General features: G+C 40.0%; 1 long non-coding RNA gene across 1 annotated transcript in view; it reads right to left on the bottom strand.

Annotated features, from left to right (window-relative positions):
- Positions 1 to 10,965: 10,965 nt before the first annotated feature.
- LOC132351574 (uncharacterized) overlaps positions 10,966 to 27,432 on the bottom strand; it is a 36,727-nt gene continuing 20,260 nt past the window's right edge. The window contains exons 2-6 of the long non-coding RNA XR_009498397.1: positions 20,344 to 20,471; positions 19,655 to 19,732; positions 18,708 to 18,790; positions 13,701 to 13,841; positions 10,966 to 12,984 (exon numbers count right to left, since the gene is read on the bottom strand). This is a non-coding gene — a long non-coding RNA (uncharacterized LOC132351574). The remainder of the gene's footprint in view (positions 12,985 to 13,700; positions 13,842 to 18,707; positions 18,791 to 19,654; positions 19,733 to 20,343; positions 20,472 to 27,432) is intronic.

Below are 27,432 nucleotides of genomic sequence, written 5' to 3'. Positions count from 1 at the left end.
CCAGTTGCCCTCAGTTCATTCATCAGTTCTTCCCAAAGCCTTCAATAGCAGAGCATTCATTAATCACTCTCTAACATGTTGGATGCATTACATGATATATTTTCATCTCCCTTTCATTTAGACTTAGTTGCCAAAATACTTTCAGGACCAAAATTAATTAAAAGAAATCAAGTTCAGTGATTAGGCATTGTTCCTGGCATTTGATCTTGAGTGGTAAATTGATGGGAAGAAAAACCAATAACTGATGCATTTTTTCTACCCGTAAGTATTTCAAACTAAAACAAAAACCTCTCTAAGAAGACTTCAAGGCATAAAAGTCCTTCATCTGAAAGGAGATCCCCATTTGCTAGACAGAGAGACCACTGGAAATTAGGCATGAGAAATTGTCCCATAAATCTATCCAAACTACAGTAGGAACAAAAGTTTTCACTGTGGAGGCCTCTGGGACAGAGAAAAAGCAATAGAAAGGAGAGAATGGGTAGTGCCTACACAGGAAAGAAGAAATATAAACAATACATGTTTGGGGAAAATTCAGGCTCACTAGTAGTCAGAGAAATAAAAATCAAACCAAAGTTTACATTTCAGATTTTTTTAAATGAAATATTGCCCAAATTCTGCCCACAGCAAATGATCCAGGGCTTTCTAATTCAGAATTAAACAGATTGAAGGTGGCGAGTAGAAGGATATACGCTCACTCCCTCTTGTGAGAGCACCAGAATCACAACAAACTGCTGACCAATCATTGAGAGGAAGAAACTGGAACTCACAATAAAAGATACCCCACATCCAAAGACAAAGGAGAAGCCGCAGTGAGAAAGTAGGAGGGGCGCAATCACAATAAAATCAAATCCAATAACCACTGGTTGGGTGACTCACAAACTGGAGAACATTTAAACCACAAAAGTCCACCCACTGGAGTGACGGTTCTGAGTCCCACGTCAGGCTTCCCAACCTGGGGGTCTGGCAACGGGAGGAGGAATTCCTAGAGAATCAGACTTTGAAGGCTAGCAGGATTTGACTGCAGGACTTCAACAGGTCTGGAGGAAACAGACTCCACTCTTGAAGGGCAAACAAAAAGTAGTGTGTGCATCAGGACCCAGGGGGAAGGAGCAGTGACCCCCATAGGAGACTGAACCAGACCTACCTGCTAGTGTTGGAGGGTCTCCTGCAGAGGCAGGGGGGTGGCTGTGGCTCACCACAGGGACAAGGACACTGTCTGCAGAGGTTCTTGGAAGTACTCCTTGCCATCAGCCCTCCCAGAGTCCACCATTAGCCCCAGCAAAGGGCCTGTAGGCTCCAGTGCTGGATCGCCTCAGGCCAAACAACCAACAGGGAGGGAAGTCTGCCCCACCCATCAGCACACTAGCAGATTAAAGTTTTACTGAGCTCTGCCCAAAAGAGCAACACCCAGCTCTATCCACCACCAGTCCCTTTCATCAGGAAGCTTGCACAAGCCTCTTAGATAGCCTCATCCACCAGGATGAGATAGCCTCATCCACCAGCACAAGCAAGAAGAACTACAATCCTGCAGCCTGTGGAACGAAAACCACATTCACAGAAAGATAGACAAAATGAAAAGGCAGAGGACTCTGTACCAGATGAAGGAAGAAGATAAAAACCCAGAAAAACAACTAAAAGAAGTGGAGATAGGCAATCTTCCAGAAAAAGAATTCAGAATAATGATAGGGAAGATGATCCAGGACCTCGGAAAAAGAATGGAGGCAAAGGTTGAGAAAATGCAAGAAATGTTTAACAAAGACCTAGAAGAATTAAAGAACAAACACCTAGAAGAGTGAAAGAACAAACAAACAGAGATGAACAATACAATAACTGAAATGAAAAATACACTAGAAGGAATCAATAGCAGAATGACTGAGGCAGAAGAATGGATAAGTGACCTGGAAGACAGAATGGTGGAATTCACTGCCACAGAACAGAATAAAGGAAAAAGAATGAAAAGAAATTAAGACAGCCTAACAGACCTCTGGGACAACATCAAATGCACCAATAATCACATTATAGGGGTCACAGATGGAGAAGAGAGAGAGAGAAAGGACCCGAGAAAATATGTGAAGAGATTATAGTCAAAAATTTACCTAACAAGGGAAAGGAAATAGCCACCCAAGTCCAGGGAGTGCAGAGAGTCCCAAGCAGGATAAACCCAAGGAGAAACACACCGAGACACATAGTACTCAAACTGACAAAAATTGAAGTCAAAGAAAAATTACTAAAAGCAACAAGGGAAAAACAACAAATAACATACAAGGGAACTCCCATAAGGTTAACAGCTGATTTCTCAGCAGGAACTCTACAAGCCAGAAAGGAGTGCCATAATATATTTAAAGTGATGAAAGGGAAGAAACTGCAACCAAGATTACTCTACACAGCAAGGATCCTATTCAGATTTGATGGAGAAATCAAAAGCTTTACAGACAAGCAAAAACTAAGAGAATTCAGCACCACCAAACCAGCTCTACAACAAATGCTAAAGGAACTTCTCTAAGTGTGAAACACAAGAGAAGAAAATGACCTACTAAAACAATTAAGAAAATGGTAATAGGAACATACATATTGATAACTACTTTAAATGTAAATGGATTAAATGCTCCAAAAAAAGACACAGGCTCACTGAATGGATACAAAAACAAGACCCGTACATATGCTGTCTACAAGAGACCCAGTTCAGACTTAGGGACACATACAGACTGAAAGTGAGGGGATGGAAAAAGATATTCTATGCAAATGGAAATCAAAAGAAAGCTGGAGTACCAATACTCATATCAGATAAAATAGACTTTAAAATAAAAAATGTTACAAGAGACAAGGAAGGACACTACATAATGATCAAGGGATCAATCCAAGAAGAAGATATAACAATTATATATGCACCTAACATAGGAGCACTTTGATACATAAGGCAAATGCTAACAGCTATAAAAGAGGAAACTGACAGTAACACAGTAATAGTGGGGGACTTTAACACCTCACTTACACCAATGGACAGATCATCCAGACAGAAAATTAATAAGGAAACACAAGCTTTAAATGACACAATAGACCAGATAGATTTAATTGATATTTATAGGACATTCCATTCAAAAACAGCAGATTACACTTTCTTCTCAAGTGCACATGGAATGTTCTCCCAGATCACATCTTGTGTCACAAATCAAGCCTTGGTAAATTTAAGAAAATTGAAATCATATCAAGCATCTTTTCCAACCACAACACTATGAGATTAGAAATCAATTACAGGGGGAAAAAAAGTGAAAAACTCAAACATATGGAGGCTAAACAATATGTTACTAAATAACCAACAGATCACTGAAGAAATCAAAGAGGAAATCAAAAAATACCTAGAGACAATTGACAACGGAAACACGATGATCCAAAACCCATGGGATGCAGCAAAAGCAGTTTTAAGAGGAAGTTTATAGCAATACAATCCTACCTCAAGAAACAAGAAAAATCTCAAATAAACAATCTAACCATACACCTAAAGGAACTAGAGAAAGAAGAACAAACAAAACCCAAAGTTAGTAGAAGGAAAGAAATCATAAAGATCAGAGCAGAAGTAAATGAAATAGAAACAAAGAACACAATAGCAAAGATCAATAAAACTAAAAGCTGGTTCTTTGAGAAGATAAACAACATTGATAAACCTTTAGCCAGACTCATCAACAAAAGGAGGGAGAGGACTCAAATCAATAAAATTAGAAATGGAAAAGGAGAAATTACAACAGACACCGCAGAAATACAAAGCATTCTAAGAGACTACTACAAGCAACTCTATGCCAATAAAATGGACAACCTGGAAGAAATGGACAAATTCTTAGAAAGGTATAAACTTCCATGACTGAACCAGGAAGAAATAGAAAATATGAACTCACCAATCACAAGTAATGAAATTGAAACTGTGATTAAAAATCTTCCAACAAACAAAAGTCCAGGACCAGATGGTTTCACAGGTGAATTTTATCAAACATTTAGAGAAGAGCTAACACCCATTCTTCTCAAAATCTTCCAAAAAACTACAGAGGAAGGAACACTCCCAAACTCATTCTACGAGGCCACCATCACCCTGATAGCAAAAAAAAAAAAAAACCAAAGATACTACAAAAAAAGAAAATTACAGATCAATATCACTGATGAATATAGATGCAAAAATCCTCAATAAAATACTAGCAAACAGAATCCAACAGCACATTAAAAGGATCATACACTATAATCAAGTGGGATTTATCCCAGGGATGCAAGGACTCTTCAATATACGCAAATCAATCAATCTGTGATACACCATATTACAAACTGAAGAATAAAAACCATATGATCATTTCAATAGATGCAGACAATTTTTTTGACAAAATTCAACACCCATTTATGATAAAAACTTTCCAGAAAGTGGACATAGAGGGAACCTACCTCAACATAATAAAGGCCATATATGACAAGCCCAAAGCAAACATCATTCCCAATGGTGAAAAACTGAAAGCATTTCCTCTAAGATCAGGAAGGAGACAATGATATCCACTCTCACCACTATTATTCAACATAGTTTTGGAAGTCCTAACCACAGAAATCAGAGAAGAAAAGGAAATAAAAGGAATACAAATTGGAAAAGAAGTAAAACAGTCACTGTTTGCAGATGACATGATACTATACATAGAGAATCCTAAAGATGCTACCAGAAAACTACTAGAGCTAATCAATGAATTTGGTAAAGTTTCAGGATACAAAATTAACGCACAGAAATCTCTGTCATTCCTATACACCAGCAATGAAAGATCAGAAAGAGAAATTAAGGAGACAATCACATTCACCACTGCAACTAAAAGAATAAAATACCTAGGAATAAACTTACCTAAGGAGGTAAAAGACCTCTACTCAGAAAACTGTAAGACACTGATGAACGTAATCAAAGATGATACAGACAGATGGAGAGATATACCATGTTCTTGGATTGTTAGAATCAATACTGTGGAAATGACTACACTACCCAAAGCAATCTATAAATTCAATGCAATCCCTATCAAATTACCAATGGCATATTTTACAGAACTAGAACAAAAAATCTTAAAATTTGTACAGAGACACAAAAGACCCCGAATAGCCAAAGCAATCTTGAGGGAAAAAAAACAGAACTGGAGGAATCAGACTCCCTGACTTCAGACTATACTACAAAGCTACAGTAATCAAGACAATATGGTACTGGCAGAAAAACAGAAATATAGATCAATGGAACAGGATAGAAAACCCAGAGATAAGCTCACACACCTATGGTCAACTAATCTATGACAAGGAAGCAAAGATATACAATGGAGAAAAGTGGTGCTGGGAAAACTGGACAGCTACATGTAAAAGAATGAAATTAGAACACTCCCTAACACCATACACAAAAATAAACTCAAAGTGGATTAAAGACCTAAATGTAAGGCCAGACACTATAAAACTCTTAGAGGAAAACATAGGCAGAACACTCTATGACACAAATCACAGCAAGATCCTTTTTGACCAACCTCCTAGAGAAATGGAAATTAAAAAAAAAAAAAAAAGGGACCTAATTAAACTTAAAAGCTTTTGCACAGCAAAGGAAACCATAAACAAGACCAAAAGACAACCCTCAGAATGGGAGAAAATACTTGCAAATGAAGCAACTGACAAGGGATTAATCTCCAAAATATACAAGCAGCTCATGCAGCTCAATATCAAAAACACAAACAACCCAATCCAAAAATGGGCAGAAGACCTAAATAGACATTTCTCCAAAGAAGATATACAGATTACCAACAAACACATGAAAGGATGCTCAACATCATTAATCATTAGAGAAATGCAAATCAAAACTACAGTTAGGTATCACCTCACACCAATCAAAATGGCCATCATCAAAAAATCTACAAACAATAAATGCTGGAGAGGGTGTAGAGAAAAGGGAACCCTCCTACACTGTTGGTGGAAATATAAATTGATACAGCCACTATGGAGAACAGTATGGAGGTTCCTCAAAAAACTAAAAATAGAACTACCATATGACCCAGCAATCCCACTACTGGGCATATACCCTGAGAAAACCATAACTCAGAAAGAGTCATGTACCACAATGTTCACTGCAGCACTATTTACAATAGCCAGGACATGGAAGCAACCTAAGTGTCCATCAACAGATGAATGGATAAAGAAGATGTGGCACATATATATAATGGAATATTACTCAGCCACAAAAAGAAACAAAACTGAGTTATTTGTAGTGAGGTGGATGGACCCAGAATCTGTCATACAGAGTGAAGTAAGTCAGAAAGAGAAAAACAAATACTGTATGCTAACACATATAGATGGAATCTAAAAAAAAATGGTTCTGCAGAACCTAAGGGCAGGACAGGATTAAAGATGCAGATGTAGAGAATGGACTTAAGGACACGGGGCGGGGGAAGGGCAAGCTGGGACGAAGTGAGAGAGTGACATGGACTTATATATACTACCAAATGTAAAATTGATAGCTAGTGGGAAGCAGCCACATAGCACAGGGAGACCAGCTCGGTGCTTTGTGACCACCTAGAGGGGTGGGATAGGGAGGGTGGGAGGGAGATGCAAGAGGGAGGAGATATGGGGATATATGTATAACTGATTCACTTTGTAATAAAGCAGAAACTAACACACCATTGTAAAGCAATTATACTCCAATAAAGATGATTAAAAAAAAAAAAAAGAATGAAATTAGAACACTCCCTAACACCATATACAAAAATAAACTGAAAAAAATTAAAGACCTATATGTAAGACAGGACACTATAAAAGTCTTAGAGGAAAACATAGGAAGAACACTCTTTGACATAAATCACAGCAAGATCTTTTTTGACCCACCTCCTAGAGAAATGGAAATTTAAAAAAATAAACAAATGGGACCTAATGAAATCTAAAAGGTTTTGCACAGCAAAGAAAACTGTAAACAGGATTAAAAGACAACCATCAGAGTGAGAGAAATATTTGCAAACGAATCAATGGACAAAGGATTAATCTCCAAAATATATAAACAGCTCATGCATCTCAATATTAAAACAACAAACAACGCAATCAAATAATGGGCAGAAGATCTAAATAGACATTTCTCCAAAGAAGACATACAGATGGCCAAGAGGCACATGAAAAGCTGCTCCACATCAATAATTAGAGAAATGCAAATCAAAACTACAATGAGGTATCACCTTACATCAGTTAGAATGGGCATCATCAGAAAATCTACAAACAACAATTGCTGGAGAGGGTGTGGAGAAAAGGGAACCTTCTTGCACTGTTGGTGGGAATGTAAATTGATACAGCCACTATGGAGAACATTATGGGGGTTCCTTAAAAAACTGAAAGTAGAATTACCATATGACCCAGCAATCCCACTACTGGGCATATACCCAGAGAAAACCATAATTGAAAAAGACACATGCACCCCAATGTTCATTGCAGCACTATTTACAATAGCCAGGTCATGGAAGCAACCTAAATGCCCATCAACAGACGAATGGATAAAGAAGACATGGTACATATATACAATGGAATATTACTCAGCCATAAAAGGAATGAAGTTGGGTCTTTTGTAGAGACATGGATGGGCCTAGAGACTGTCATACAGAGTGAAGTAAGTCAGAAAGAGAATAACAAATACCGTACGTTAATGCACATATGTTGAATGTATAATAATGGTACAGATGAACCAGTTTGCAAGGCAGAAATAGAGACACAGATGTAGAGAACAAACGTATGGACACGAAGGGGGAAAAGTGGGGGTGGGGTGGTGGTGAGATGAACTGGGAGATTGGGATTGACATATATACACTAATATGTATAAAATAGATAACTAATAAGAATCTGTTGTATAAAAAATAAAATTAAATAAATAAATAAATAAATAAAATAAAAGACAAAAATTAAACAGCTTAAACAACTAAAATGTCAGATAAAATAGGAGAATCAACAGTTTTCAGAAACTGGACGACTGGTATTGTAGGATACTCATGTCTGAGAGAAGTGAAACAAACAAGATAAGCCCTACAAGCGACCCAGCTTAATATCTGGGGAGCACATACTGGCCACAGCATAGGGACTGGGGACCCAGACAGAGCTGAGCAGTCTCCCTGTGTTGAATAGATAGAGTTTGGGATTCAGAGAGCCCAAGGTGGATAATATTCTGGATACAGAGTACTGGGGAGGGGAAAGCTTCACTCAGAAAGCTCTGGACAGTGGCAGAGAGTGACCCTGGAGTCTTTGGCTAACTATTGATTAGCACATACATGTGAGAAAACTATAAAGGCCAAAGAAAGAAAGGGAGCATTTAAAACAATCTTCAGGGAAAATACAGTGTGAAAAAGAGTTACTACTTTCACCAGCCAGAATAGAAAGTACTCCTAACACACACGGCATTAAATAGAGTCCTTAGAGAATATTTTCTCAGGAGTAGAGTCAAATTAACCCTAGACTAAAGGCTGCTCTAGGTTCCCCTTAACAAAACTGTCAACAAATAACTGTGTCCTAGAAAGAAGTCCCAAATTATTTAAAGGGATAAAAAAAAATCCAGCAGCTAACAATATAAAATTCACAAAATCTACTAATCAAAAATTACTAGGCATGCAAAGAAACAGAAAAATATGACTCATAATGAGGTATATCGATCAATATAAACAGACCCAGAAATGACAAATGATAGTAAAAATTAAGGATGCTAATCAGCTATAATAAATGGACTTCTTATATTTTAAAAAGTAGAGAAAATTTAAGTATGATCAGGATGGTGTGAAAAGTATGAAAAGATACAAATCAAACTTATAGAAATAAAAAACAGCAATATCTGAGATGAAAAATACCCCAGGTGGGATTAACAGCAGATTAGGTATGGCAGAAGTAGAGGATATAAAATAGAGCCCTAAAACTATACAACATGAAATAAAAGAGAAAAGATACCATGGGGGAAAGGAATGAACAGAGAACTGTGATATAATATTAAGTGAACTAACATATGTATAATTGGAATCTCAGAAGGGGGAGGCAGTAAAAATATTCGAAGAAATAATGGCAGACTTTGATGAAAACTATAAACCCACAGATCCAAGCAACTGAGTGACTTCAAGCAAAAGAAACATAAAGAAAGCCACATCAAGGCAAATGATAATTAAATCTCTGAAAATGAATGTCAAAGAGAAAATCACAGAAGCATAAAATTATATTGGGAGGAAGAAAATTAAAAATAACAGACTTCTCATCGGAAATAATACAATCCAGAAAACAGTGTAGTTATATCTATAAAATATTGGAAAAGAAACTGTCAACCTAGAACTCCATAATCAGTGAAACTACCTTTCAAAGAGAAAGTGAAATAAAGACTTGAAGGAAAAGAGAAAAAAAATAAATGTATCATCTGTCATGAGTCAATAGGTTAGAACATGAGACAAAGAATAGTCTGATGAAAGTGGGGGGAAAGGATGCTCACTTATATAAGTTGTTCAGGAAAAGACCCCCCCCCCCAAAGAGGTGACATTTGAACAGAATCCTGAGGGAGGCAGTCATGAAAATGTCTTTGTGATAGAGAAAAGCAAGTGCAAAGGCCCTGGGGCAGAATTGTGCTTTTTTGTGTTCAAGGAACAGCAAGGAGGCCAGTATGGTTTTATATCAGAGTGAATGGGAAGAGAAATAACAAAAGGTGAAGGAGCAAAACAGGTTGTACAAAGCAAAACCATTTAAGAAGCAGTTGCAGTTGTCCAGGAGAGAGATGATGGGCTTGGAGCAGACTGGTAGGTGTCGTAGGTAGAATAACACCCAAATGTATCACATCCTAATCTCAGGAACCTGTGAATATGTCACCTTACATGGCAAAGTTATCTTTCCAGATGTTATTAAGTTAAAGACCTTGAGGTGGAAGATTATCTGGATTAACTGGATGGGTCAATCTGATCATATAGATCCTTAAAAACAGAGATCCTTTCCCAGCTCTGGGCAGAGGGAGATGGGAACATGAAAGCATGGCCAGAGAGATGCAACATTGCTGGCTTTGAAGATGCAAGAAGGGATTATGAGCCAAAGAATATGCACTAGAAGCTGGAAAGGGCAAAGAAAAGGATTCTCCCCTAGAGCTTCCAGAAAGGAACATAGCCCAGCAAACACTGTGATTTTAGCCCATTGAGACTCATGTCAGACTTCTGACCTACAAACCTGTGAGAGAATAAATTTGTGTTCTCTTAAACCACTGAGTCTGTGGTAATTTGTTACAGCAGCAATAAATAATGAATGCAGTAGGGATGAAAGTAGAAATGTCACTATGGCTGCAGTAGAGAGAACTGGCCAGGGAACAGGGCAAAACTGAAGGCAGGGAAGCAGTTATGATCAACTCTTTGTTTTCCGTGTCCAGGTTTCAGCTCTTGCATTTAGCCCTTAGTTAAAAAGAGGTATACTAATGTGCCTCTACTAATGCCAAACATAAAAAGAGAAATTTTCACCATCATTATCCATTTAGAAGAAGAAAATATGCTTATCAAAACAAAAATGTAGTATATATATACAATGGAATATTACTCAGCCACAAGAAAGAATGAAATAATGCCATTTGCAGCAATGTGGATGGACCTAGAAAATATTATGCTTAGTGAAATGTCAAAGACAAATACTGTATATTATCATTTATATGTGGAATCTAAAGAGTAATACAAATGAATATATATGCAAAACAGAAACAGAATTACAGATATAGAAAAAAACTTGTGTTTACCAAAGGGGAGAAGGAAGGGGGAGGGGCAAATTAGGGGTATGGGATAAACAGATACAAACTACTATATATAAAATAGATAAGCAACCAGGGTATACCATATAGCGCAGAGAATTATAGTCATTATTTTGTAATAACCTATAATGGAGTATAATCTGCCAAACACTGAATCACTATGCTATATACCTGAAACTAACATAATATCGTAAATCAACTATAGTTCAATTACACAAATAAATAAAGTATTCATATTTTTTAAAAAGCATGGAATGGAAGGCTGAGCAGTGTAGTGAAATTCCAGCTAGAAAAGGGGCCATACAGGCTGATTAAAGAGAAAGTGATGATAGGAAGAATCACTATAGTTAAGATCACATCAAAATCGTCTTTAATAACACCAAATAAAAGTCGCTAGAGATGATTCCTGCAAAGGCAGAAATCGCAGATCACTTCCCATTGAAGTGCCCTCAGTGTTTCCTGCTGAGCCCTCTTCTATGTTAGGTGTGGGGCGAGGCATGTGAAGTAGACATGTATCCCCAGAGCAGGGCTGTCAGCTCCAGAAACCCTTCTGCTCAACTGGGAGGATTGTCAAGACTCCCCCCTCGAGTCCCAGCCTCCTACCCCCATGTTTCCAGAGCCCTGAAGTCACTCTTAATAATCGGAGTGAGATCAGTCACTATCTTTCATGGCCACGTGGATGAAAGTCATGGCACAAGTCACTGAGCCCGACGTGTCTCTACAGAGTTGCAGCATCTGGCCCACATCTGGGCGGCTCAGGAGAGTGTCACTGATCGCCAGAATGCTTTTCTTCTCGGATCCGCCTTCTCCAGTCCGTAAACTTCCAGTGTCTCCAGTTCTTGCATCTCTTTGTGGAAACAGATTTCTTTTCCTGTGGCAGCAAGATGCTGAGGAGATTCAGAAAAAAAATTCCTTTTCATTTTCAAATAGGACATCACCAGCACGGCAGAGGACAGGGACTTAATGCCACCAACGATCCATCAGTGCCTCTTCTTAGACAAAGCAGGGTCACCGAGAACAATACCTGCTACCAATTTTTGAGCACTTACTGTGCTCCAAGCACTGCGTATGTATAGGATCTAATCCTCACAGCACCACCTTGAAGCAGGTACTATTACCGCCTCTTTAAAGATGAAGAAATTAAGACTGGAAGAACGATAATTTGCCAAAGTTCTCGCGGCTTACATGTACCAGAGTGAGGATTCGAACCCATGTCTATCTGACTCCACTAGGCTGAAGCCTTCTGACAGATAATGAAGAAAACTCCTGGACCCCTTGACATCTCTCTCACACACATTCAAACACTTAAATGTAAGGTTAAACCATGTATAGTCTGTAATGGAACTCAGGTGCCTTAAACAACAACTACAGCCTCCAGGGGTCTCATCCAGAAAAGTATTCAGCGTATATTTGCTACCTGAAGCTGGGGGTTACAATGAGAGCCAGATTATCTCGAAACAAAGGACTCAGATTTGACTGGAGACGTTCATTTGTAACTGCACTGGCACATTTGCACTTCCGTAAAGCTGATGGCTTCCTCTCATTTAGCCACACCTGATGGGAGCCCAACCTTTTGGTCTGTGCAACTGATGAGTCTTCCCATTTGAGTCACTTATAGTGCTGGAAATCCTTCCAGATCACTATCAGGAATCTAAACCCTAATCCTACTGGCAGTATAGAACGGCAGATAAGAATGAGTGATTTGGTGGAGAACAGACTTGGGTTCAAATCCCAGCTGGGCCACTGATTAGACATACCCCTGTGGGTAAGTCACAGCTTTCCACACCTCAGTTTTCCCATTTGTGAAACGAGGATAGCAAAACTTCACAGGGTTGTAACAAGATCAATGAGGTAATGTGCGTAAATCTCTTCGCACAGTGGCACATCGTAAGCAGTCAACAAATGTTAGCTATTAGTGCTATTACCACATAGCTCAGGACACAAGTGGCAATTAAAGCCAAGGACAAACAACACAGAGCAGGGCAATGAGCCCTTCACTCCCTGTGAACCTCCAGAGAGATCTTAGCAGAAACCGAGCTGAAGCTGGGCAGCACAGAGAGGAAAGCTCGCCGTCAGCACGTCTGAAATGTTTCCAGACACTCCCCAGGTGTCGTACTCCAACTAGCCATGGCCTGTCACACTGGGCTCTTCTCCTGTCCTGTCCTCCGACTCCACTTCAGTGGTCCCTCCAGCGGGAGCAGACAGAGATGACCCATGAAGATGACTCACTGGGGTGGAAAAAGAAAATATTACGACTTTCATTTATATTTTTATGTTTTTTTAAACTTATATGATACTATGTATAAAATAGACAACTGAGGGGAACATACTGTATAGCACAGGGAACTCTACTTAATGCACTGTGGTGTCCTAAATAGGAGGGAAATCCAAAAGGGAGGGGATATATGTATATGTATGGCTGATTCATTTTGCTGTGCAGTAGAAACTAATGCAACATTGTAAAGCAACTATACTCCAATAAAAATTAATTTTAAAAAACAGATATATTCATATTTATACTGAATCCAAAGATACACATATAAATATATTTGGGATACATGCTCATTGTTTTTAACTAATTGGGAGTGAAATCTGAAAAAAAAAAATGTGAAGATGAGTGTTCTATCCAGTTCTTAAAGAGATACAAGGTTATAAGGTCAAGTACTGGGCAGGCATCATTCAGTCCACAAGGGTCAGGTGGGTAAGCACCACCTCAGTGCTATCAGCTGATCAGTCACTGGTCCTTACTAATGTGTTACCTTTAGAAGTCAGCGCAGAGCCCGAAACCAGATTATCGAGGCAGCTTGCGTGGGGCTCTGGACTGGGAGGCAGAATATTTGGATTCAAATCCTGGCTCTGCCCTTTACTCGTGTGACATCACTGGGTAAGTCATTTAACTCTGAGAATCAGTTTCCTCCTCTCTTTCTAGATGAATAACACATACCTCAAAGGGTTGTTGTGACCTCTAAGTGAGATGATGTCTATTGAAGGGCTTCAGTGACAGTTGAATCTAACTCATTCATCTCTTGGCAGCTGAGCTGAGAATAGTGATGACTGATGGCTTAACGCCAGTTGATTGTCTGCTCTGTGGAAAAGAAGAACTGTTCTGTGTCATGCTAGATGAGAAGATCAATACAGGGAAGAATTTTGGGAACAGAACTAAAAATCTGCACTGTCTTGCCAAGTATTGGATTCCCCATCACAGACATGTTCAAGCCGAGGCCCTATGTCTAGAGATTTTGTAAAGCAGACTCATTTTGAGTGAGAAGTTTGGTGTAGACAACTTTTACTAAAGTTTTAGCACTCTTAAGCCAAATAAAATGAGAATTACTTAAAGAGTAACATGATCGCTAGCAATATTAGGCCCTCTGGCAGGTCAAGGGGAAAATGATGGGTATTTGGGCTCAGGGGTAGCTTTTGATATACTTGAAACCATACTTCTCCTAATTCATCCACACTAGACCTACCTCCCAACAGTCCTTCAAATCCCTGCCATATAAAATAAGTTGTTCAACAATTCACTTAGCCTGGTGTCCAAAACCATTTGATTTATCCCTACTTACAGAGATGTTGTTCTGGAAAGACGCAGAAGAGGAATAAATCACATCAGTGTCAAAACTATAAACAACTCATTCACAAATATTTTATCTCCAGCCCAGACCTTGTCTTTGAGGGCCAGACCCATATAGTCAACCTATAACTTACCATCTAACTTCAATACTTCCTAAAATAAACTTATCATGTTGCCTTTACCCCCACCGTCTAGCTTTCCTTGTCTTGATGAATGATACCACCATCCATCCATTTGCCCCACTCAGAAGCCTAGGGTCATCCTTGCCCCCGCTTACTCCCTCCCTCCCCATATCTTATCATTTTTACATTCTAAATACCTCTTCAATGCATCTACTCCTTTCCCCTCTCTTCCACCACTCACTACTTTAGACCAAGCTTCTGCTACCTGTTGCCTGGACTACTGCAGTAGCCCCCAGTGGTCCTCCTCATCCAGTCTTACCCTCCTCCCATTGCTCACTACTTGGGCTTCCCAATACTCCTAAAACAAAGCTCAAAATGAGCCACAATGCGCTGTGATGTCTGGCTCTGACTCAGAGCTCAGCCCATCTCCTTCCTGCTCTCCCTCCCTCTTCACTTCAGCCACGTTGACCCTCTTTCTGGTTCTCATACTCTCATGTTTCCATCCATCGCAGGGTCTTTTCTCAACCTTCCCTCTGCCGGGAAGACCCTTCCTTTATATGCCTCCTTAGGTCCTACTCAGCCTTCTTAAGGGTCGCTTAAGAAGCATCATCATTTCTTCAAGGAAACCTTCTGTTACCTCTTGGACCAGCTCAAATGTGCCTATTTTAGGCTCCTAGGGCAATAATTAGCACTTGTCACAGAAGAAGATGTATATTTGTGTGTGATTATTCTTATTTCTGTACATTTCCCCCAGTAAACTATGAAATACATGAGGACAAGAACAGTGACATTTTTGCTCACCACTGGGTCCTAGAATGTTGCATAGTGCCTGGGATATAATAGATCCTCAATAAGTATCTGGTTAATAACTAAACAAATCAATAATGATGAATGAAACTAAGAATAAATGTTCTATGTGCTTGTGCAAGTCTCTTCATCTCCCCTGCTCTGATTTTAACTCTATGAAATTGGGAGGCAGGAGAAGCAGGTAAGAAATAAACGGGAGAGGGAATTACACAGCACCTAGAATCGCCAACGACTCAAATTCTTTTGTTCCAAAATGTGAAATTTCAAAAATTCTAATGGAATCAAAGATCCAAAAAGAAAGTTGTGCTCCTGCCGAGCTCACAAATACTTTTTTTTTTTTTCCCCCATAAATAGAACAAACAGATGCTATCTGCAAGGCTCACAGCACATCTGTGCAGATAAAGCAGCAGCACTGGGGTGTCCTGGGAAAGAACTGATTTGCATGTTTGCTCTCTGGTGTGCACATGCTCACACATTCCTTCCAGAGAGCTCTGAAATGGCCACTTTCAGAGAATCTAGGTTGTGGTTTTGCATGTATTCTTCAAGTTCACCTTCAGTCCCTGTATTTGAGGGATATTTAAAATATTCATGTTTAAAAAACAATAAAGTTTTAAAGAAAGCTTTGCTGGCTGGAGGGCTTCTTTCCTCCCGGCCACCCTCCCTTTCTCAAGCTCTCACATTTGAGTGTTGTCAAGTTATCATGCTTTAACTAATCAAAACAAAGGTAATATGAGAAACGACTAAAAGTTTTATGCCAAGTATGAAAATCGCCTGAAGAAGATGGTGGCACCAGCCAGTCAAAAGACTCAACTTTCTTTCTGAGAAAATAGGACTTTGATTTACTTACAGTATTTTCTCCTAAGGATCTCAAAATCTTTTTCTTTCTTTTTAAATATTTAAGAGGTTACCTGGTAAGGAGTTTTCGTAAGCAAGGTGGAAAAACTGAGGCCTGTGATGTCCTTTTTTAAAACAGGCAGTAGCTGAAATAAATTGAAAGTGATTTCTTAATTCCCACAGGAGACAATGCTAAAAAAAAGAGGTGGGAATGGGAATTCTTTGCTCTGGGAGCCCAGGCCGAAGAGCAGCTTAATCTAATTTGCATAGGAGGCCGGGAGTTCCTGGAATTGCACTCCCATGTGGCCCTTACAATCCCACCCCTATTTCCACCACTGACCATGTGCTGTTTTTTTATGGTAACTGGACATTAAGCTTCATAAAAGCAGCAAAGTTCAGCTAATCACTTAGAAAACCAGGCGAATGAATACACTACTCTAAAATGGTGACGTCGTCAAGAACCTTTGGTAGTTACTGAAACAAACAAGGGAATACTGTATCTACTGACAGTTAAGCCAAAAAAGAAAAAAAGTTCATGTTTCCTACTCAATATATTTTTCTTCGTTCAGACTTCAGACAACTTCACCCTACCACACCCAGCTACTTGTGACTGGTTCCAAAGAGTGACACCAGCTGATGAAAGACGACATTCTTGCAACTCTTTCCCGCCAAAGACTCATGGTGAGGTGGCCCTTCTCCAGCAGACTATACACTTCAGCATCTGTGTCTGTCCTTCTGTCCCCAGAGAGACAAGCTCCAAGGGGAAATCACCCTTCCGAGGCAGCTCTGGATCAAACCTTGGGAATTGAAACCAGGGATGTGCAGATCAGCTCGGACTGCTGGCCACCCCCTCGGAAGCTGAGTCACTGACCTGGCCGGTTCATTTAATCACTTGGAAAGTGGTTAGACTGAACAGGAGATGTAGTGATTAGTAATTCAGACTGGTCTCAGAGCTTCATGTTTTTCACTTTTAGACGCCAACTGCAGCCTTTCTCTTGGAGTCAACAGGAAGTGAGAATTGCAAGCCAAATTTGACACCACTTGACGTAACCAGGGATGGACTTGGGCCCTTATTTCTCCACCCAATAACACAGAGATTTTGAAAGTGAGTCCTTCTGGTTAAACACATCAGCCTAGTACCAGGGGTAGAATAAGGAATTAAGAATTGAAGAAAACCTATTTTGATAACTCAGACTTAACCCTTTCTTCTTATCTGGCTTTCATTGAATAAAAAAGTAAATTAGAAATAAAATTTTCTGTCTCAGATATAGATCTGAAGATGGTAAGAATAAAAAGAAATAACATTTATTAAATAAGCTACTCCTCACACTAATTAGAAAATGATTGTGATTGAGGCAAACACAAAATCTACTTTCCCGATTAATTTTTTTCATCATGATGCATTTGTGAAATATCCTAAACTGGGCACAGTAAGACATGGCCACGTAGTCAAAAGTGAAACAGATAGACTTTTTATGAAACGTTTCCTATTTCTGGTTACAATTACTGTTGTGATGATTGATTCATGTTCAGCCATTTCCAACTACAGTTGTGGTACTAGCAATGAGATTTAAAATTTGATCATTTTACATGGACTGTTTGGTGAAGGAAAGTAATATGTGTATGTCTTTGCACTCCTGTTCTTTCCCTATTTTCTGTCTGTCTTCTCCAATCCATCCCATACCTAGTCCCCAGATTACTTTTCCTAAAACATCACTGCTGTGCATTTATTCGCTTGAAATTGGTTGAAACCTGACCACACGTCAGTGGTCACTTAGCTAAAAACTGACAAGAAAAGGTAAACATGATGGTTTTACCCTTGAAATGTTCATAGTCAGTGATACTTCTCTAGTCAAAAGTCCTGGTTCTTTCCAGGACTGTGAGATCCAGTTCAAACTTTAACCTGATAGTTCTGAACTCCTAAATTCAGGCCTTACCAGAATTATCTTCTCCCAAAGTGCCCACACTCAAGCCCATACCCCTGCCTCTCCACCACAGTCTAAAATGCCCCTTGCTTTACATATCCAAATTCCCTCAGAACCTAACTCACTTACCTGTCACAAGACCGTGTCTGATCACTCAGCCTTTTCCCTTTTCCTAAATTCCAAAAGCCCAGATTATCTTTACCAACTTTCAGCTTAACACTATCCCACATGCCCTGTTCTGACCAAAATTCAACTGTAAATATGTAAATACATACATACATTTGAACCTACATATATACATACCTGTATATTAAAGAAAAGAGAGCTGGACTTGGGACATTCATTCTGTAATGAAAACTGGGGCAAATCCTCCATTGGCGTAATGAGGTTGGGATTATCATTTTACAACAGGCAGGGGGAGGGGTTCCAAGCTATGTTATTAGGAGGAATATAAATTTCTCATGTAACTCAGATAGGATGCTCTTTAGAAGAAAATTAATTATTATTACAGGAAGCTTTGTTTATTTCAGACTCTTTAGGAGAAAACAGTAGCTCCCTGATACAGAAGCCTTTGCTCTTTCCCCACATCCCTCTGCCAGGCTTCAGAGTTTCTCCTTCCTGCTCCCCTCCCTGACCCTCCACCACTCACACCCCCAGCTCACCCCAAGGAGACACCAAACATTAGCACCTACCCTTTCTTAGAGTCAACAAAGATTGAGTGGAAGGAACAGTCCAGTGTGCCTTCCTTTTCTGTAGGGATGATGGGGTATCTATCCTAAGAAAAGAGGACATCAAAATGTGGACGAATAATAGAAGAGGTCTTCTTGGAGCAAAGGAAAGGGAGAGAAGGAGCTTGGGGCATGTCCATGTGGAAAACCCTTGGAGTCTAGGCAATATGGTCCCATCCTTCGTGTGGGACAAAGGATTAAGTTGGTTCACCCAGTTCCTGATTCTCCCCTCTCCGCCTCATGATGTATGACTCTGAGGCAGTTAGTTACCTAAACTCTTCAGGAGGAAAAATAAAAGAAAGAAAGATCAGTAATCACAAATGTGGAACGAACCATCAGGGGTTATCCCAGTACTTCACTGCATATTATAAACTATTGGGAAAGACATTCCTGAGGATGACTAGGAATCTAGGAAATTATAAAGCTGAATACCACCCTGCTCCCCAGCCCCACTCCCAGCTTCCACCATCCCCAGCAGATATCCTGAGGGCCCAAGTATACCCAGCACTGAAGGAGAAAAGACCTCCTTTGATTGGGGGAAAACTAGGACATTAAGAAGAAGACTTCCTTTGACTGCCTTCTTTCTGTGTCTCTCCACTTGACCACGGATGTTTCAGTCACAAGTTAAGCACTGTTTTCATTTGATGAGTCAGCTTCAGTCTTATGAATTATTGTGTCAAAAGAGTTTCTTACAATATGTTCAGAATAAGTGTCATGTAGGGAAAAAGTGCTCATGGGCAGCTACTCAATTCCAGCTACATTTCTACGTGTGGATCACACAGAAGGCTGGCCTGACCTTGCAATAATTTTAATTTCTTCTTTCTAGGTTCCCCACAACTTTGAAGCCAACTGTTATTCATCTTGTTTACACAAACCCAAGAGTATCAAGCATGGTGTACATCAATACTTACAGCCTTTGTCATGTATGTCTGCTACAGTCATTTAACGTATGTGCCAGGATTCATTGTGTCCTTAATCACTTTCTTTATCTGTAAAACAAATAGTTTGCAGCAACATGGACGGACCTAGAGATTGTCATACTAAGTGAAGTAAGTCAGACAGAGAAAGACAAATATCATACAATATCACTTATATGTGGAATCTAAAAAGGGTACAATTGAACTTATCTACAAAACAGAAATAGAGTTACAGATGTAGACAACACACTTATGGTTACCAGGGGGTAAGGTGGGGAGGGACAAATTCGGAGATTGGGATTGACATATACACACTACTATATATAAAATAGAGAACTAATAAGGACCTACTGTATAGCACAGGGAACTCTATTCAGTAGTCTGTAATGACCTATATGGGAAAAGAATCTAAAAAAAGAGTGGATATATGTATATGTATAACTGATTCACTTCGCTATACACCTGAAACTAACACAACATTGTAAATCAACTATACTCCAATAAAAATTTTAAATTAAAAAAAAATTGTAATAACACATACCCACAACCATAGATTTGTAAAGATTAAGTGAGTTAGTATGACCTATATGTGCTTAGACCAGGCATTGGAAAACTTTTCTGTAAAGGACCCTATAGAAATATTTTTAAGTTTTACAAGTCAGGCAGTCTGTCTCAATACTCACCTCTGTCATTGTGGAGCAAAATCAGTCCCAGACAAATGAGCATGGCTGTGTTCCAATAAAACTTTATTTACAAAGAGAGGTGGTAAACTGGATTTGGCCCATAGGCAGGTGGTAAACTTTGATGGCCCCTAGATGAAAGGATAAGTGTTTGATAAATTTGGTATGATCACACTTATTACCTAATCAATGCTGGCAGTTCTTCATGTTCATATTGTGTTTCTCTTTCTTAGTAACATCTGGAATTGAATTCTGGATATCTTAACTTACCTATCAACACTGTGGCCACTGATGCAGAAAGGAAAGGTAGGAGGGTTTTCATCTTGCTTATACGTGCATATCATCTAGTGGTAGAAAAATGTAATTGCAAGATTTTTTTTTTTTTTAATGTCCTGGGCCTTGTTCAAGCACATCCTGGTAAGAGGGTCGTTTCCTCAGTCTGCCCACAGTGGGCATCTACAACTGTACTAAAGGACCAGTCCGATCCACCTGGTTTCAAGGAACTTTCTAACAGACCTTTGACAGGCGTTCTTATAACTCAAGAGTTTGATGTCAACAACCAAAAGTGTTCGCTGAGGAGATAAAAAGAAACTATTTAAGAAATAAATATTATTTATTAGTCAATTAACTGTTTATATATGTGTATTTAATAATACTAACAAATCCTTCAGAGAAACAATACCGTATAGCTATGTCTTTATCTTAAAAATTAGCCTTCGCTATGAGCCCTTAGCATAAGGTGGTGGCAACTCTTTGAGTCCAGGTCCTATTTCTCTTTATATCCTTCACGGATGCTGCCTGCTGGTCACCACCTCCTTCCTGTCTATCTTCTGTGCTGACCCACGCTGCGTTTGTACTTCCCCAGATCATTGCCAAGAACACTAACTGCTGAGAATTCTCAGTCTTTCTGTAACTATGCAGAGGTTAGAACTTAAGTAAACAGGATCTTCATAAAAACCACAGTTCTAGAACTCAGGCTCTTCATTATTAATATTTTTTGTGGAGAGCCTCTCCACCAGCATATTCTCTGAAAAAAATTTTGATACATAGATGCCTGCAGATTATTATTATTATTATTATATATTAAGATTGTTTGTTATTATGGTGAAGCAACTATATCAGAAGACACTTTTTTTTTTTTTTTAAGGTAAGAAGTGGATTTATTTTGAGAGATACACACTCCATAGACAGAATGTGGGCCATCTCAGAAGGCGAGAGCGGCCCCAGGGTATGGGGTTGTCAGTTTTTATAGGGGTGGGTAATTTCATAGGCTAATGAGTGGGAGGAGTTTTCCAGCTATTTCAGGAAGGGGGGGATTTCCAGGAATTGGGCCACCACCCACTTTTTGATCCTTATGTTCGGCCTTGGAACTAGAAGACACATTTTTAAAATGCCATGTATCAATATTAATAGTGAGAAAAAAGGAAGTCTTCCAGCTCTATACTTCCTTGATGTGTCTCCCTCACTGAATAGAATTCATTTATGGACCTTTGAGGAGTTACTTTATAATAAAAAGAATTCTGACCTCTAACAACTTGATTTCTTTTTCCTCCCCTGTAATCAGTAAGACATCATTGGGTTTGTATCCCATAAGCAAGTTCATATCCCAGTTCATATCCCATCAGTGACATGACTGATGGCTGGAGTTTGGGATGCTTTGTCAGCATCAGAGGAAGCCTCCTGCTTCCACACCCCACCCCACCCCCAGATGAAGCACCTCCTGCTTCCACACCCCACCACACCCCCACCCTCTGTCTGTCCCCCTTCTTCCTGAGATTCATAAGTACCCAGAGTTTCTCAAATGCTCTTTCACCACTACCACCATCACTGCAGCCACCACCTGCCTTCCAGAGCAGCTGGCTGGCCTGGGACCTGCTTCCCCATCTTTTTTCCTGGACTCCCTTCCTGGGTATCTGGGTCCCCTCCCCTTCATTCCTACTGCCTTGACTTAGAAGGATCTCCCTCCTCTGCTTTTGAGGAAATTCTCAACTCCATTCTACATTTCCAAACAAAAATCCCTATTTTGTTTCCCCCAAATCATGAAGCTGACCAGAAAAACTGGATTGAATTGGCCACAGCGCCGTTTGGACTCTCTTTGTGATTTTTGGCTACTCGCTCTTCCCAGTAGTTTACACTGACATGTCAGATTTTCCACAGTGGTCATGTAACATACCCATTCCTCCTTATGCCTACCTTGGGACTCACCCAGCAAAATTTAGGATGCTCTTGGGATCATGTATAAAGAGAGTGCTGGGCGTTAAAATGACATGGACAAAGTTCTTACAAGACCATAATTCTGCCCCTGGTTATGATAGAAATTAGCTGAGTGATCACTGGACATCAATTGCCTCACAAAATAGGAGGTTGGCTTCAATGTGCAATCAAGTCCCTCTCAGCTCAAATAATCTATCGTTCTGGATGTATCTTTGCTTATTATTTAAAGAGGACACGTGAGTTCTAATTACAACCCATTGGTCCTCATTTTAGGTAAAGTTGCCAGAAAAGGACTTTGTGATGCCTGGTCCTGTCAATCTTCCATCCTCTGTTACCAGTATCTTGAAACTTTAAAGTTTTTACTGTCATTATTGGGTAAATTCTTTGCTTTGGGCACTGCTTAACATTTCTTCCAGAAATGCCTTTGCCACTGAAGTATCATCCAACATGGATTTGAAATTGTCCAGTTATAAATCCTGGACCTGCTTCCGGTCAGAGTTGTCTTCCCTCCCAATCAAATCCCTCAGGGCCTGGATTTAGCATGGACTTCACTGCCCTTCATCTTAGAAAGGATCTCGGGATCCTTCTGGATACTATGTAGGTTTCCTTCAATTTCAGAATGTCTGTTTCCAAGTTCTACAAGAAAGAGATATTTTTGAATTTTTATTTATGGCCTGTATCCTGCTTATGCCAGCAGATGCGTCAAAGATACCGCAACTAAAATAGGATTTTTATAGGAAAACAGAATTGAGGCCTTAATTAATTGCTGACATCATATGTACTCCCTCAGAAAACCAGCTATTCAGAAATGACTCCGCTCCCTTCTGGCATAATTTACCCCCTACTTCTTCATTATTATTAAGGACATATGTACAGAAACAGGATCTGCGCCTTGCTGGACTTCTTCCATGCCAGCCACTCATAGCCCAACTGATGTTATAATCCTTCCTTTTTCACATTACAATTGGTTATTGTGCAAATGAATATGTTCTCCCAGGAACAGATTGTGACTTTACGTGGAGCTAGAACAGGCATTGGAAGCAGATGAACTCTCAGCAAGCCAGGATTGGGACCTCACCCCAAATGCCCTCGATAGGACACAAGGGAAGAAATAAATCAACACAAAGAAAGAAAAAGAACAGAATAAAAGGTGAGGTAAATTATTTTAAAAGAAATTTGGAGCCAAGTTATTTAAGAGATGTCAGCTATTTTATAGCATGTTCATAAATTTTCTGAATTTTCATTCTCAAGGCTGAATCTCTAAGGAGGATCCTTGTAGCCTCAGCTTCAATTTTGAGGTCTGTTCCTCTACTTTTCCTGTAAATACAACTTGGGTTCCAACAAAACAACTATTTTACTACTTTTCGTTCCTACATATATTTCTATACCATTACTTATTTTAATCCGACCACCTGGAATGCCTATTCTCAGCCATAAGACATTCCATGCATTCTTCAAGTTCTTTCTCAAATATCATCCTCCTCATCATGTCTTAAAATGTGAGGAAGAATGATGAGTAAGCCGTGGAGAGATCAGATGTGATGCTGCAGATGGACTGAGCCTGGTCATTTTTGTGGTGGTTTTAATTTTGGAAGCAGAGACACAATGGACAGCAGAATGGACTTATCGGTAAAAGAGACTTGACGAGCCTATTAGAGAACTTTCTAGAACTGTGTCGTTCCTTGCTGGTGATTTAGTAACTGCTCCGTAAAACACATTTTATATTGTTTGTCCAAAGTCATGCTCTTCTCATCATCACCCAGGGTGATGGTCTCTCTATGTACCTGGGAAGAAGGTGTAATGGGAAGGCTGAATATACATGAAGAAAAATTAAAGGGAATTACAAATTCAATATCTCAACAGGAAGAGCAACATTTCATTGACATTTCCTATGTTCAGGCAGTTTGTTAAGCACTTTACACAACACCTAATACACTGAGTCTTCGTTCAAAACAAAAACACAAACAAAAAACCCTATGAGGTGAACAGGAGAATCTTCACTTTACAGGGGGTTCGGGAATTTGTCCAAGGTTCCACAGTTAGTGTATGAAATCCACGTCAATCCATTTCTAGAGCCTCCTCAAAGGCCTGTCCATCACTTTCCAGAAGCAGAGCAGCTACGGTCTCATCCACCTAGCGTGTTCTGTCCACCACGGCACACCCAAGTGTAGCTGCAAATTTATGAATCTAAAAGTCAGCCCTGAGGCAAGAATGGTTTAGAAATGCTAGACTCCAACAGATAAAGCTCAACAGACAGTTGGGAGCCCTCAAGTTCCTTCCCTATCTCCTCCTATGTTTCCTGTGTAGCCTTTAGCCAAACATTTAATTCTCACCTTCAAAAAGCGCACGTCCTCCTCCCGTTGCCTGAATCCTTCGTGGAGAATGGCTACTCCCCTCTACTTCCTCTGTGAGCCTTTCTGCCTTGCCAGGCACAATTCCTTCTTCTGAATTCATCTGAAACATCCTTTTATACATACCTCTTTTAGCTACAGCAGTTCACAATCCTTTAATTTCTTGTTCCCATCTCATGTCTCCCACCAGCCTGGGAGCTCTTCAGAAGCTAAGTACTCTGTCTTATTTATCTCAGTGCATCAACGCTTTAGAACATGCACTGAATACAGAAACCCATTAAAAGACAGAATGTTTTAGGGCTTCCCTGGTGGCGCAGTGGTTAAGAATCCGCCTGCCAATGTAGGGGACACAGGTTCGAGCCCTGGTCCCGGAAGATCCCACATGCTGCAGAGCAACTCAGCCAGTGCGCTACAGCTACTGAGCCTGTGCTCTACAGCCTGTGAGCCACAACTACTAAAGCCTGTGCGCCTAGAGCCCGTGCTCCGCAACAAGAGAAGCCACCGCAATGAGAGGCCCGCGCACATCAACAAAGAGTAGCCCCCGCTCACCGCAGCTAGGGAAAACACGTGCACAGCAGTGAGGACCCAATGCAGCCAAAAATAAATAAAATAAATAATTTTTTTTAAAAATTAAGAAATGCTTTTAAAAAATGGATGTTTTACATACACACAAACATATGCTGTTCAGAGTGTTGTGTCAGAAAAAAAATCCAAATCCAATGCATAATTTTTAAAAATTTGTAATCTGTGTTTAACAGGTTTTTTAAAAAATATGGCTCCAAAAAATGAGGTTAACTCAAGTATCTCCATCCTCTTATTTGAGAAACATGGTTCTCACCACTCTCATGGGAGACACAATCAGAAATGAAGGGTAAGAAAGCAGTTGAATAAGTATTTATTGAATTGAATTGTTTGTAATTGAACTGAATTAAACTGAAAGAGCCTTAGCTTCCACTGATGGAGATCACAGAGCTCTTTGGGTGGAGAGTGGACCCAGAGGACAGAAAAGGGCTGTCTGTGGGCTCAAGAGCTCTGGGTCATGATTTCTCAACCCTGGTTGCAAATTACAATCACCTGGGGAGCTCAAAAAAAAATTTGGATGCATGATTCCCACCCTTAGGGCATCTAATTTAATAGGATTGAAGTGGGGCCTTGGCATGAGTATTTTTAAAGCTCCCTAGATGATTTTAATGTGCAACAAGCCATGAGACGATTCCTCCAGAGAAAAGGTTACTCTGGCATAGCTGTGCATTTCTGTGTCTGAAGGGCCAAAAATAGAAAATTTGATCTCTGGTACTGGGTCCACTGGCATCTCATTTCAGACTCAGCAAGCCAAGATTTTCCACCTTCCCGTCACCGGTGCAGCAGGAAAGCTTGCCTGCAGCCTGTCCCTCCAGAACTGGAAGATGGGAGGCGGACAGGGAAGGTCCCTTGCATTTCTAAGCAAATCAGACCCACGCTGTGCTCCAGAAAGGAGCCAGGAGAAAACTCAGCGTTGTGACTGGGATTCGATTGCTATCAAGCAGCTCTCTTCTACTTCCGTTGTACAGGGTTGGCACCAGGTAAAGAGATCCAAAGGAAGCACTTGGGAAATACTGTGACACAGCGGCAGCTGTGCCTCCACGGGGGGGGGGGGGGGGGGGAAACCTGCCTGAGGCTTTCCCTTCTCTTTAAGGCTTCTTCCCCACTTTGTTTTCCTGTTGAAAAGTTTCAAGACGCTTTACTACAGTTACACAATCTCTCCACCCCCATCCACAGCCTGCAAAACGTCAGCCCCTAATCTTCCAGCCAGGGCCACCGCGTTCCCCAGAAGGTCACTCTCCCCCTAAAGCTGCTGCTTTGCAGGAAACTCGAAAACCACTTGGCTTCTCCACTTAAGCAATGTGTTTTTCTGCTGTGTTTCCAAAAGGCTCTTGGAGATTTCATGTTTGTATTTTCCCCTTTTCTGGCTCCATGTTCTCCTATGTAAATGAAGAAAGCTCTTCCAGTAGGGATGAAGGCGCAGTTGGAGCTTTGGCTGATTTCATCCACATTTGCTCTCACTTAAAGTAACTTTTCATGTACTGCTTAACGGGAATTCAGAAGAATTTAAGAAAAAGCCCTTTAAAAATCGATTCCAAATAAAAATGGAGCCATACAAATTCATCTGAGAACTAAATATTGCAGCCTTATTGCTGAGTGTTGTTAAAATTTTTATTTATTTCAGCCTTTTGTTATTCAATTATTAACTATGCAACATGTCCTGCTAAATCTTTTCTCCGACACACAGTTCAGATTTGACTTCTTACATTTATGACTTTGTTTATGCATTTAGCTTTTAGTACTTAACCTGAAACCCATACCATCTCCCCCGACCCCATATAGTTAAAAAAAAAATCAAGGGGTGAAAATCAGGGAAGTCATGTCCAAGGAGATTTCCCTTTGGTTCTGTCTGCTCCAGGGCCAAGATTAGACAAGAGGAGTGAGGCAACAAATTAACGCCTTTCAGAGGCAAAAGGAAAATCAAGAATACTGAAACGGTCTTGAT

This window comes from Balaenoptera ricei, chromosome 17, assembly GCF_028023285.1.
Source record: "Balaenoptera ricei isolate mBalRic1 chromosome 17, mBalRic1.hap2, whole genome shotgun sequence".
Taxonomy (NCBI): Eukaryota; Metazoa; Chordata; class Mammalia; order Artiodactyla; family Balaenopteridae; genus Balaenoptera; species Balaenoptera ricei.
Note: the sequence above shows the minus strand (reverse complement) of the source record. Positions and strands in the feature narration are given on the sequence as shown.